Below are 13,300 nucleotides of genomic sequence, written 5' to 3'. Positions count from 1 at the left end.
AGTGCTCCAAGCTACCCCAGTGCTACCCCAGTGCTACCCCAGTGCTCTTTACTGACCATCAGTTACATTGTACGCATGCTTTTAGGACAATTGCTTTATTGTTTAAAATCCTAACAAGAAGAGGGCCTATGTTCCTTTTTTTCCCCTTAAACCTTAAGGGAAGGAGGAAACCTGCATGAAATGTAGGGTCTTAGCTAATACTGACCTGTCACCTGGAGCTTCTTCATGTCCTGGCAGTTATTTGTGTGAGAAATTATGCTCTTGTGCTTATGTAAAGCACCACCAGAAGGTGACATCTGTAACCAAGAGGGTGCTGGGTCACATGGACTTCCTTAGCATGGCTGCGTTCTTGGAAATGCTTGAGCTGTTCCATGTGGAACATGAATGTCAAATGCCTGCAATGGTCTTGCATCTCATCATTATAAATTTGGCCAAAGTAGATAACACATTAATTGCATGAAAGCATTTAATGTGTCCGCCTTGTTTTTGAAATAGCAAGCATAGATGAGGGAGACAGGAAGTCAGGATCAGGATTGTGGTGCATGGTGGACTGGAGTTGAATCCCAGGAGTTTCTCCAGTCCAGGGTACTAATAGTCCCCTAACGCTATTGGTGCTGAGAAGGAAGCTGCTACCCCAGTTTTGCACTGAGATAACACCACAGGGGACAGGGGACAAGTTCCTCTTCTACATCTCATGGATCAAATCCTGGTCACCCTTCTGTGCTCCCAATGTTTAAAAAACTGTAGACAGACACATCCGAGGCATCCACATGACTTCCATATCCTATTTTTTGGCCTAGCAGGCTACCAGTTCTCTTTCAGAGATTCCTTAAGCTTAAAGCCTAACATACAGTGTCTATCAAAATGAAATAAATGTAATAAATGCAACGTGTTCCTGTATACGCCTGTACTTTTAAAAGCATTTAATGTGTTCTTATGGGTGTAGAATGTCCTGTGCTTGTAAGGAAATCCATCTTCATCTTTTGTTGAGGTCATTAGGCAAGGTACAGTTGGAGTGCGTGTACACACATGCACGCACACACACACTTTAGCTACACTGTCAGTTCCTGAACAACATAAAATTACTCCTACTGTGCTAAATGTACATTTATATTTACATTATAGTCACAATATATTTATGGGAAAGAAAATATTTATTTCATTAGCACTTACTTCAAAAAACCATGTACAAAATCGAAGTCTAATATTTTGAACTTGTACATAACTACTTAAAATTAAGGTTCACAGAGTTCAGTACCCCCCGGATACCCATGTGGCTAAGGTTGAAAGCTTAACAACACTGTAACACTGTAATCCTGACTCCACTTACTTGGAAATAAATCCCAGTAAAATCAAAGTGGTTTGCTTTCTAGGTAACCTTGGTTAGAATCTCATTGTTAAGACATGTTAACGTGGGAGTGGGGGATCTACCCACATTCTTCCCCCCAGAAATTGCTCCTTCTGACTCCCGCCATTGGCTCACCAAAACCAGCTGAAGCTTCTGAAATCTCTCCAGCACGATACAGCAAGTCCTACAGTGTTATTTTAACCCCAACAACCCAAGACTATAAGACCACCACCATTGCCAAGGAGTCACTTCTCCCTTTTTGCAGCTAGGGTCTGCTTCTGTTGTGGGCTAGCACAGTTCTTGGATGGTGGTATGAAGAAGGCAGTTGCCAAGGGCTGGGAATGACTGAAAGGCAAAATGCACTCTGCTTGGAATAGTTACTGCTAGAGAACAGGGCTCACGTGAGGGCCTGCTGTTGGCACTCAAGCCAGGTCTCCCCTTTGCCCTTTTCTTACTGTGCGTATCCTTCTGTCACGAGCAAAGTAGTATTTAAGATATTAGAAAAAATCACACCAACAGCAGCATTCACAGCTGTTCAGTTTTTCTTTGGAAAAACACTAATCAAGGTTTTTAAAAAACACGAATGCTGTTTATAGCACCATCTTAAATTTTGTGCTGGGAGTGTTCCCATCCCCCAGGTGTGACTTCAGCACCATGCAATCAGTGGTGAGGGTGAAAAGTGGAATGCCTGTGATTGAAAGCTAATACTTGCTGGCTGACTATCAATAATGCATTGGCCCGTGGCTTAATGTTCAGATGTGGTTTGTATAAGTACACGGAGACTGTTCCAGCCACCACTGTGACTATCAATTATTTTGAGAAGGCATCCCAGGAACCATTTGGGTGCAGGCACATATCCATTAAATGTGGCAGTCAGTTATTTAAATAATTGTGAATGCTAAGCTGAGAGGGAAATTGGAGGAAAGGGGATTTAGGATTTTCTTCAGCAAAACAAGGTTATATCATAGCGAGCCAGATCATAAAATATATGTGGTGAAAAACGTGAGCTGTCATATGCAGGAACAGGGTCTCTCCTGTGTGATTTGATTGTCCTTCTAAGCTAATAGACATTTCCAATAGAAGTATTACTATTTGTGGAGTTTCCTGGGTTGTTTCTTCTTTTTATACAGGAATCTAACCTTAGTCTCAGATTACATTATCTCTCTATGGTTTCTACTGCTGTACTTTTCTTCTTCTGAAAAGTCTGGCAGTATTCATAAGGAACTTACAAAAAGAGACAGAAAGAAACCTATGCAATTTTCAAGCAGAGAATGCAAAGGGTTCACAGCTTTGTGTTTGAAATAAGAGAATCACAACTCTCCCTCCATGCAGTGCGGCTCCACTAAGTACGTACGACACCAAGCCAGAAACTGCAACTACAAATGAAAAAGAAGAGAATACACTTTGTTCCCGTTGCCATTTTTATCTCCCTAAAGGAGAAAGGAAATACTGTTCAGTTAAGCCCCATATCTGTTTTGCGAGATATGTGAAGATGGATCTGGGACAGAACCAAAAAGAGGTTAGAGTCAAATGAGCATGAAAATGACTGGAGGACAGAGTGAAAATAAGAAGAAAGCTGTTCTTTCTCAATTTTTGGTTTGAACAAGTTACCCCCCTCAGAACACATTGTGTTCTAAGATTTCTCCCTTAGTTTTTAGTGTGTAACAATAAAATGACACAATGATATGTGAACCTAACTTAGGGAGAAAGTGGTCTTGACATTTAAAGCCACCTCTCTGCATGCTTTGTGCTATGACCTTCGGCCAGTGTCCAGCACTCCATCCCTCTGAGCCCCCACTGTATCACACTGTCCACCTCAGCATTCCCCAACCTGGCACTCTTCAGGCATGCAATACTACAACCCATCATCCCCAGCAGGCTCATCTGCTAGCACAGGTTGACAGAGATGTGTTGTACTGCCATGTTGGGGCTGTATGCTATAGAATAACCAAGAAGCAGATACAAATAAGAGCAGGTTTGATTCTTAACGGTGGAGGTGTATCACCTGACCTAATGGAGTCAGCAAGCCTTACTGCATTCCATGCAAGAAGCTGTCCAAACCTAGGTCTAGCTTGGCATCTACTTCTGTAACTGGCAGTGGACTCAGGCAGGGGTCTTTTCCATCACCTGCTACCTGACCTTTTGACTGGAAATGATGGACTGAGTTTAGGGTCTTCTGTGTTCTTCTAGTGTAAGTAAATGGTCACCAATCTAGGGTTGAGAAGACATGTCTGCTCCACCCCTAACCCATTCACCTTTTTACATGGAGCCAGCAAATTGAGGGAGACATTTTATCAATTATTTTGGAGGGGTGAAATGTTTTATGACCCCAGGAAGCTGCTTTAAACTACTTGTATACTACTTGATATCCTTTGATCACAGAGAGGTTTCTTTGATTTAGTTAAATAACTTCTATACCAACTGGCATCCTCAAATCAGTTGACAGAAATCACAATATAGAAACCAATGTAAAAACAGTGTAAAATAAAAAAGACATTGCAAAACAGTAAAAGAGAGTGGTGAAATTACAAGTGAGGGATTACTTGAGTAAACAGATACCTCTTTGAAGGCGTCTGAAGCTCTGCACAATTTCCACCGCTTGGACACTGGAAAATGTCCCAAAGGGCAAGCGGCACTGTTAAAAGGCTCACTTAGGTATTCTTACCTGCCTGCACACTGCAGATTGTAGAACTACCGAAAAGGCCTTCCTCATGTAACCTCAGAGTCAATTTGATGTTAACATGGGGCACAATGGGTGGCCGCATTTCTCTTACGGGGCCCTGTAGTATAGAAGCCATTCATTCCAAAAAGACCCCACCATTCATAAGTACAAACATTTCACCAATACACAATAAATATGAATTATTTGCATAGAATAAAACACAACTCTAAGAAAGGCAGATCCTACCACACCAAGCCCAAGTAGGTTTCAGTTCCCTTCAGAAACAGAAACAATTCCCCCTTTTCCTGTTTTATTCTGGGTTTTATTCTGAATATAATAGCAATGTAAAATTGCAGTTCAAGCTGTTCTCAATCTGCACCTCTATCGCCCTTGGTGATTCCGCAAGAGTTACCATACAAGTCTCAGCCAAGTCTGCCAAGTAATCGGAACCTATTCCAAGAAATGCCATTCTCATGTTTCTGTCTAAAGATGAAATAAAAGGAAGTAATATGAGATAGCCAGACATCCTGTTTTAATTGAACAGAAATACACATCGTCACTCTTGACTTTTGACTAAATGATGATCTACACATTTCCACAAGATGGACATTTTAGGCCTGGCATGTAGATCCTTCTAAAGTAAATAAACTAAAATAGAAAAATAAGTTAGCTCTTAGTAGCACCTGTATATAGATTAATTTAAAAAAAACTGGGCAAGACTCCTCTTATACTGTACATACAATAACCGGGTCTTGGCTGTAGGCAGGTATCAGAGCAGAACCAGGAGCTAGGAATCAGGATGTACACTAGGGAGCCAGAGCTGAGGGAAGAGTTAGGAGGGACAGCCAAGTAACGCATGCAAATAGAGTACAGCGAGGAAGACAGTTGTTGTTCAGGATGTGTTACAGTCCAGACAGGTGGACCCTTTCTGTCTTTAAAGGCCCAGTGGTCCACCTGGGAGTACACAGCCTGGAAAGTGAGAAAGGCAACAATCAACAAATATTGCTTTACAGTATTCAAAATAGCCCTTTTCAAACTCCCTACTCTCAGGAAACCATTTGGTGCCAATTGCCTTTCCCTAGACAACTTCAGGACATGTTCTAAGATGTGTGCATAATTCCTGCAAAGTGCCGGTCTGGGATTTGCCATTGTCCAGTATGATAACCAGGTCTTGGCCTTCTCTGGCAACAAATTGAAAGATTTGTGTTAGTCAGCAAACTGGCTTTGGAAGGAGGTATTCTTCTGTTCCTAAACTTCATATAAAAGAACGCTTTATCAGTTTTTGCTCTAGAAAAAAGTTAAAAATGCAGGTATCACATATAGCAGGAATGGGCAGAAGACAGATTAGGATCTACTAATAATGTCTGGGCAATATATATGTTTCTTTTACTTCTAAATGGCTAACAATCACAACAACACATCCTACCCTGTTGAAATGAAGAAAACTTGGTGGGGGGGAAGACAGGAAAGGTGCCCCCCCCATCAATCATGAGCCCAGTTTTTGTACTATTTATTTATTTTTATTATTTATTAAAACATTTTTATGCCGCCCCATTCGCCGAAGCCTCAGGGCAGCTCACAACATAAAATTAAAATACAAGAAATAACAATATAAAATAAGTCGCCCTGGCCAACTAACAATCCATTCCTGTAGTGAGATACGCTCTGAAGTGGTCTGCTCCTTAATTACCTTTGTATATATTTCCCTCTCTTGGAGATGCTAGTTTACAAATGGTTCCTTTGGGGTTTTAGGAAAAAGCAAAAAAGCCCTGGAAGCTTGAAGTCTACCCACTGCAACATAGAGGATTCAGCACACAGGTTTTGCAGTCACAAATTGGTAAATTTTTATGCATGTAACTGTATTTTCCCCAAAAACTCTAACCTTAGATGTTTGTTTAGCCTCTGTTTCTTTTTAGGGGTTGATAACCAGCATTTTATCTGAATTCAGTGAGAAGCTAGAAGCTTTGTGAAGTCATTCAAGCAACAAGTTGAAGTGGTTATTATGACATAACACGATACTCAGTTGGTAATGCCCGCCTTATTTTGAAGGCTAAGATTAGAAAGCTATTGATGCTAGTTTATCCATGATAACCATTCACACAGGCAGATGCTATATGTGAATGCACTGCTTATAAAAGGCTTTATTGGAAAAATACATTGAAATAATGGTGATATTTAAGATATTCTAAAGTTTCCCCAAATAAAAAATCAAATTATCTTAAAAACTAACAATAAAGATAAAAGTTAGCATTGTGCTGTATACTTGTTAAAGTAATCTCATTAAAGTTTTGAAACATTTGTGGGGAGAAAAATTGAATGGCTTCTATTATCATTTTATATAAGAAAAATGACATATATGAATGATGAAAAATTGAAGGAATAATACTGTTCAGTTTATGGAGATAATAAGAGGCAAAGGTGGAGTAAAAAGGCATTTGTTGTAAAATCTGGAAAACCGTAATATAAAATGATACCAAATGTATCAACATAGAACTTCTGTGTTCTCAAAGTATTGTTCTGTGTGTCCCAATTCTCCAAGCTGTTTGAAGCTTAAGGGTTGCAATGCTTAGCTGGATTTTGTCTCCTTTGGACTAAGATCACCCCAGGCTTATAGTGTTGTGTAATATTTGCATTTCTTACAAGTTTTGAGTACACTTCTTGTTAGATGTACTAAAAATCATTTCACTTCAACTATATCTGACATAACTTGTTCAGTTAAGATATTTGAGAGAGAGAGACTCATATTGGCAGTGTGAAGAAGATCAGAGTCAAAACACCAGTGTAGGCAGGTAGTATGGGTAGGTAAATATAGGTAGTGTAGGTTATAGACTCTGATCTTGCACATGATCTCAACCTATCAGGCATCTTTGAAGAAAATTTTATCTTAGGAGAAAGCAACGCTCACTCGAACCTGGAACCTTGCTCAATGTTGAATTTGGCTTTCATAGAGCATTGTGAACAAGCTAGAGACATGAGATTCACTGAGTTATGCCTCCAGATTTTTCAGGCTGGTAGATCTTCGCTGTATGGGATTATTCTCGTTATGATCCCTCTGAGCTTAATACAGGAAGCCCTTTCTCCTGCTGATAATAAGCAGACAATGTTTTAGGTAGGGCAGTATGAGGGACATGTCCTTGGTCCGCCTAGCCATACACAAACCTTATCCCTGAGTTCTTCAGTGCACTCTAAGAGTCATCATTTTTCTAGATTCTTGGGGATAAAACAGCAGCTTTGGAATTGGAGCCAGACTAAAGCAGCCATGCTTTAGCCCATTTCTTTGGACTGAACATACCTAGTTCTACTTTCTAGTAGGTTCTTACATTGTTCAAATAAAACAGTTTGAGCATTGTTTTAATATATTGTGTATTCTTTTTCTTTTTTATATTGTTGTTAACCACACTGGATTCCAAGTGGCAAAAGATTTTTTAAAAAATTAAATAACTAGCAAATAGACATTGTTTTCTTCCTTCTTAAAATTCAGAAGATAACAGAGGATTGGAATATGCCTCTGTTTGATCAATAAAATCCACCAGGTTCTTTGGCTGTAGAACTTTTCTCATTTTCAAAACTGATTTTACAATGTAAAATTTGGAATCTGTAAAGGCAACCTGCTCAAAAAAGGAAGGAAGAGTCAGGAAATGGAAGTGTGTTTCCTCTTGAAATGAAAACTCTGCTTTAGTGCTTCTGCCTTCTGTTCAAGAACAGGGAATTCTCTGCATGCTGGCTTTCACAAGCAGCTAAGCAAACATGAACAAGTCTGCAAGGCCAAGTAATAGTACAAGTTTGCTTAGTAAAAAATTCACAATACTTCTATAAAAACAAAACAGAACAAAAACATCAAATTAAACTCATATGTGAAACTTCTAGACAGTTTGGGTATTTATCAGGTTCTATGTGTCAGTCAAAACAGTTTTTTATTTACTTCTGCTTTCATAAGTACATCAGGTGGTCACTATCTGTTGCAATACCTGTCATTAAACATCGCCAACTGACAGATCCAGTTACTGACTTGCTCTGTGCAAATTTTCCCAGTGGTTGGTGCAGAGTCCAAGGTTCCACTTCAGAAAAGCATTTCATGCTATAGTTCCTAACATATACTCATGCAGCTTGTTTAAATTAGCAGGTGCCTTGTACACCTGGACTTCAGCCATCTACCTGGTGGATGTGCCTGTCCAAACTAGCTGTCTAGGGCCCTTTCAATCACGACCTGTTTCACATAGTTTCCCAAGGTCAGTGGGGTGCCTTGTCACCATCAGTGTTTCAGGCTGCACACAGCACAAGCAGGCAATCTGGGCGGAGGAGCTTTGTTATATCCTATTATCTCTGTATACTTTGCATTCTGCACCTGCCAGAGGGCATCCTATAGAAATTTTTTGTGTAAGTGTAATGCAATTCCTAGATCCCATCTTTCTGTTGCATACATCAGTCCCAGAAATGGTACATAGAACATGAATATCTCGATGAGGGCAGCCTTGATTTTCCAGGTCTAAAAGACAAATGAAATGAGGTGCTGGAATTATCAAGGACAATGCACAGGTTGCACCAATAACCTAATAATGTCTTGACAATTCTTCTTTACTTTTTCTCACAAAGTCATTTGCAGAAGGATGGATTAGATTCAAGACCGCTCTGCCCTGCCCTCCAAATTATTGCTGCCCAACAATCCTAGGTGCAAAATTTATCAGTGCAGATATTGGAATGGGCTTGTGATTACCATACATGAGAAGTTATGTGCTTTCCAAGTTGTACAGTAAAAAAGCAATCATAGATATAACATGTTCCAATCAGATATATTAATTTACTACTTAAAATACGTGATGTTCCTTTGCTTGAGAGTAATATTTATTGCTTCTGTTAATCCTGCAGGTCAGCTGCTAGGATTAATATAACTCTGTACGTGTTCTTTTTAGCCTGTCTATATTCTAAGTGCTGCTATAAGTAACAGCTGTTGCTATTTTTGGCTGCTCAGATGCATACGTTGTGGAAGTGGAAGATACACTTCAACAGAAAGAGACTTGTATTCCAAATGCCACCTGGATATTACAAATCCTGACAAATATAGATCAAAGGATGATTGTGCAGAGTAGCACTTGAATGAAAATCATCTGTGTGCTGAAATCCATTCTGCCATGATCTGCAAGTATCGCTAACATCAATAACTGGACAAAAATTTGTTCAACACAGAGCTTTATGAAACATGCATATCTGTAATCAAATTCAAATCTGCTACAAGGATAAAAACGGTTTAAATATAAAGTACAGTTGCAAAAAAAGGTTCATTAAGTACTTAGATACAACCCTAAGGAGAATCTTACTTCTCCTAGCAAAGAAATAAAAAATGGAAATTATGAAATAATTTTTTTCTCCATGATTATGTTTTAATCTATGTTGAAAAACCCAAATTCTGTGCAAGGATAGCAGGATTTCTGAAGAAACTCTGCACATTGAATAAAGCTGCATTTATTTATTTTTCCTTCTTTATTCTGCCTCTCCTAGACATGGTGGAGATGAACACAGAGATATGCAAGACTCTTGTCATCCCTGGTTAGCCACCTCTATTCACTTCTCAAGTTTCATCCAGTATTTCTCACACACTTTCAACCCTGCCTTCTTATATGTAAGGACTAGACTCATTTTAAAGGAAGAAAACTGAGTTAAATCTTGATCATATCACACTACATTGGTGATTTGGTGGTTGGGCTTGCATAGAATACGCAGGCAGGCATAGTATCCACTCTTGATGCAATTCTGTAAAATATTTATGCACTAGGAACTTCGTTTAAGGTTCACAAAAATGTGTGTAATCATAGCTTTGGATATACATTTTTGAACTCCGCCATCCCTCTGCTGGTTATTAACTGTATGCTTTTGGATAGAGTGGGTATACATGGTTTATTTCACTGTGTTCCATTTCTCTTATTGCCTTTCCATTTCTCCTATTGCTTTCTGACCTAGTACATCATACACATGATGCCATCCTAGGCACGTTTAGACATATAAAGGCCAATGCTGGGAGCTGTAGGCCTCTTTTCTACCTAAACTTGCATAGGAAAGCACCCTTAAGCTACCAAGCTAAAGAGTAAAGTCTTTATTTCACTGAAGGCAAAGAGTAAAGTCATGACTGTACTGAATCCAGGAACGTTTCTCACTTAATTAGAGGATTTTCAACCCCCAGCTCTTAAAGATGAGGACTAATAATACCACACTGTAGATGAGCCATTAATTTAGTAGACGATGGACCTACTAAACTGAATGTCTTTCATCTTCTCTCAGCCCTTCCCTATTGGCCCTGTCCTTATTCCACTTTCCCGTTCCATTCCACTCACTAACCACCACTGAGGGAGCAAGGTCAGCTTTGGAGTCATTGCTTCCTCTTTTGATTCCTCTGTAGCAATTCTTCCTTCTCAGTGGAAGGACCACACACACACAGCTCCTTGCCGGAGCCCTGTTTTGCTTGTTCATTCTTATACTTCTAATCATCAAGTGATCTGTTGGGCATTGCCATCAGTGTGTGGATGAAATCCAGCACTAGCCATCCTTTCTCTAATTCATTGCAGAGGTTATAAGTGAAGTGGTACTGCTCTGCCAGATAATCCTGGACAGCAATACGGCTCAAAAGGAGGTGTTTGCCTTCCAGACTGCCTCAAAGGCTTTCAGGTCTCTTGTTAAGGTTTAACACCTACTTAGAAATGAAAGGAAAGCTTATTCATCAGAAAAATATAGAGAGGGCACAAGCTTTTAACCCAGTGTTGCCTGGTTTTAAAAGTGTGTGCCAAGAGTCCTGTTGCATCCCAATCTTACTCTGTTTCTAAAGAGATAAAGAGCTTCCTGCCTAACAGAGAGAGAAGGGTGGCTGGGGTGGGGTGGTCCATTACCTGTCCTGCAACAGAAGTGCTTCAGTTTAGAGCTTGTGCATAGAGCCTTGAGTCTTAGAGCCTTAGAGTGTGCATGTCTTTCTTCTAAGTCCCTGAATCTTATACTATTTCTCGCTGAACATTGCTTTTCCCAGATTTAGGCTAACTGTGAGAAGAGTGCTTGACTGCTTCTTTATGACCTTTGGGTAAGAGTTGAGTTCTTTGTGTTTGCTAGGTGCTGTGTGTGCTAAGGCTCAGTCCAAGGGTTCCCAAAAAGGCAAGCTGGGGCAATGGGGAGGCAGGAGCATGAAATGTTTACCTCTGAGGGAAGAGAGAATGGTCTGACCTCAGAGGGAAAAAGCAGACTTTGTCTTCCCCTCCTGGCTTCTACAGAAAGATATGTTGCCCTTGCCATTGTCTCTGTCCTTCCTTCCTTCCTTGGGTTCTGACAGTAGAAGGCATCCCAAAGAAGCGTTGGAGGGCTTGACGTCACAGGATGTATGGCCTTCCCATTCTCCCCCAGTGTCACTCTAGAATGGTGGTTCATAAAGCCAGCCCTGGAACAGGCAAACATATTTTTCAGGAGTGATCTTGTAAGAGGGAAGGGGAAGCGGGGAGAGAGGGAGACTTTGCTAGCATGAGGGCAGCCACTAAGGCAGTTCCTGAAATCTCCCACTGTGGAGACTGCTCAGTCAGCAGGATTGCTTAGACTAGCCAAAGACACTTCATTTATATGCTGCATTTTCCACATTTAGGCTTCAAGTTTCACAACAAATAATTAATTTAATTTTAATTTAATTAATAAAACATTTCTATCCTATCTTTCACTATACGTCTCAAGATGGCTTACACAGTATAAAATCAGCAATAATAAAAAATACAATTCATAATACAGTAAGTAATAATACACTGATTATAATAAATACAGTCAGTACTAACAGAACACCATCAAATTAACTCAATAATAAGCAAAAAGAATAAAACATAGGAAAATAGATAAATAAAAATAACTAAAATAATTAAAATAAAATAAAATAAAATGTGACTGTTAACTTCAAGAGCTAAAAGTCTAAAACTCTAATTCTTAAAATGACAGTTAAATAAAAAGGTTTTCACCTGGTGCTGAGCTTATATACCTTTCGGCACCAGGTGAACCTATCTGGGGAGCACGTTCCATAGTGTAGGTGCCACCACAGAAAAGGCCCTCCTCCGGGTAGATATCCTCTTTACCTCCTTCAAGGGGGGTTCCCGGAGCAGGGATTCTCCTGCAGATAATACACAATTTAAATCATAGCACAACAACTATAATATGTGATGCGGTGGTCAAGAGGGCGAACGCCACCCTTGGTTGCATAACCAGAAGTGTGGCTTCTAGATCAAGAGAGGTATTACTACCACTCTATATGACTCTGGTGTGCCCGCAACTGGAGTATTGTGCTCAGTTTTGGGTCCCTCATTACAGAAAGGATATAGCCAGGTTGGAGTCAGTGCAGCGTAGGGCCACAAGGTTGGTGGCCTGTTTGCAGGGGATGCCGTATGAGGCGAGACTGAGGGAACTGGGTCTCTTCAGCCTGGAGAAGAGGAGACTCAGAGGGGATATGTTGGCGACATACAGGTATGTGAGGGGATGTCGCATGGAGATGGGTAGAGACCTGTTCTCCCCTGCAGAGGAAGGCAGGACGCGCTCCAACAGGGCAAAGCTCAGGGAGCCAAGGTTTCGTTTGGATGCCAGGAACACTTCCTGACAGTCAGGACCCCGAGGGTGTGAAATGGGCTTCCACGAGAGGTCGTTGAGGCCCCATCGGTGAGGGTGTTCAAAGACAGGCTGGACATGCACATGGTGGGCATGTCGTGAGTGGAGCCGGCTGGAGCCAGGGGTCAGACTAGATAGCCCGGGAGACCCCTTCTCACTCGCTTTGTTTCTATGTTTCTATATAATACAAATTCCAATTACACAAAACAGAGTCCACTTAGATAGACCATGGGCACATAATGTGGAATATAATTTTGAATAAACAAATAAAAAATAATTTTTAAAAACAGGGTTGAGGACCCATGGGCCTCTGGTCATCACTGGACTCCAGCTCACATCACCTCTGGCCAGCATGGCCTATGCTAATGATACTGGAGATTGTAATCCAACATCTAGAGGAACAGTTTCCCTGCACCTGTACTGTAATATAAGAGTGACCATTCAACAGTTAATTTAAAACATATTTAGAGTTTTAATGGCCATAAAGGATGTCAATGCGTCAACGATATCCAGTACCAATAAAGGTATACCCCATTAAACAATCTAGTGAGCATTCCATATTAAAAGAGTGAAGAAAGGGATACATTGCCCAAAGCAAACCAGCAACAACAAAGAGAAGAAGCTCACAGAGCTGCTAACTTGTTCATGGCAACTCCAGGTTGTACATAAGAAGTTGTTTCTTT

At 40.4% G+C, this 13,300-nt stretch overlaps 1 protein-coding gene across 2 annotated transcripts in view; it reads left to right on the top strand.

The window, feature by feature from the left end:
* The window catches only part of PRKG1 (protein kinase cGMP-dependent 1), a 743,395-nt gene that overhangs the window by 691,774 nt on the left and 38,321 nt on the right, over positions 1-13,300 (top strand). The gene's annotated exons all lie outside the window — the stretch shown is intronic.

Source organism: Varanus komodoensis, unplaced genomic scaffold, assembly GCF_004798865.1.
Source record: "Varanus komodoensis strain SLA01 unplaced genomic scaffold, ASM479886v1 scaffold11, whole genome shotgun sequence".
NCBI lineage: Eukaryota > Metazoa > Chordata > Lepidosauria > Squamata > Varanidae > Varanus > Varanus komodoensis.
The sequence above is the reverse complement of the archived record's forward strand: the minus strand, read 5'-3'. Positions and strand labels throughout refer to the sequence as shown.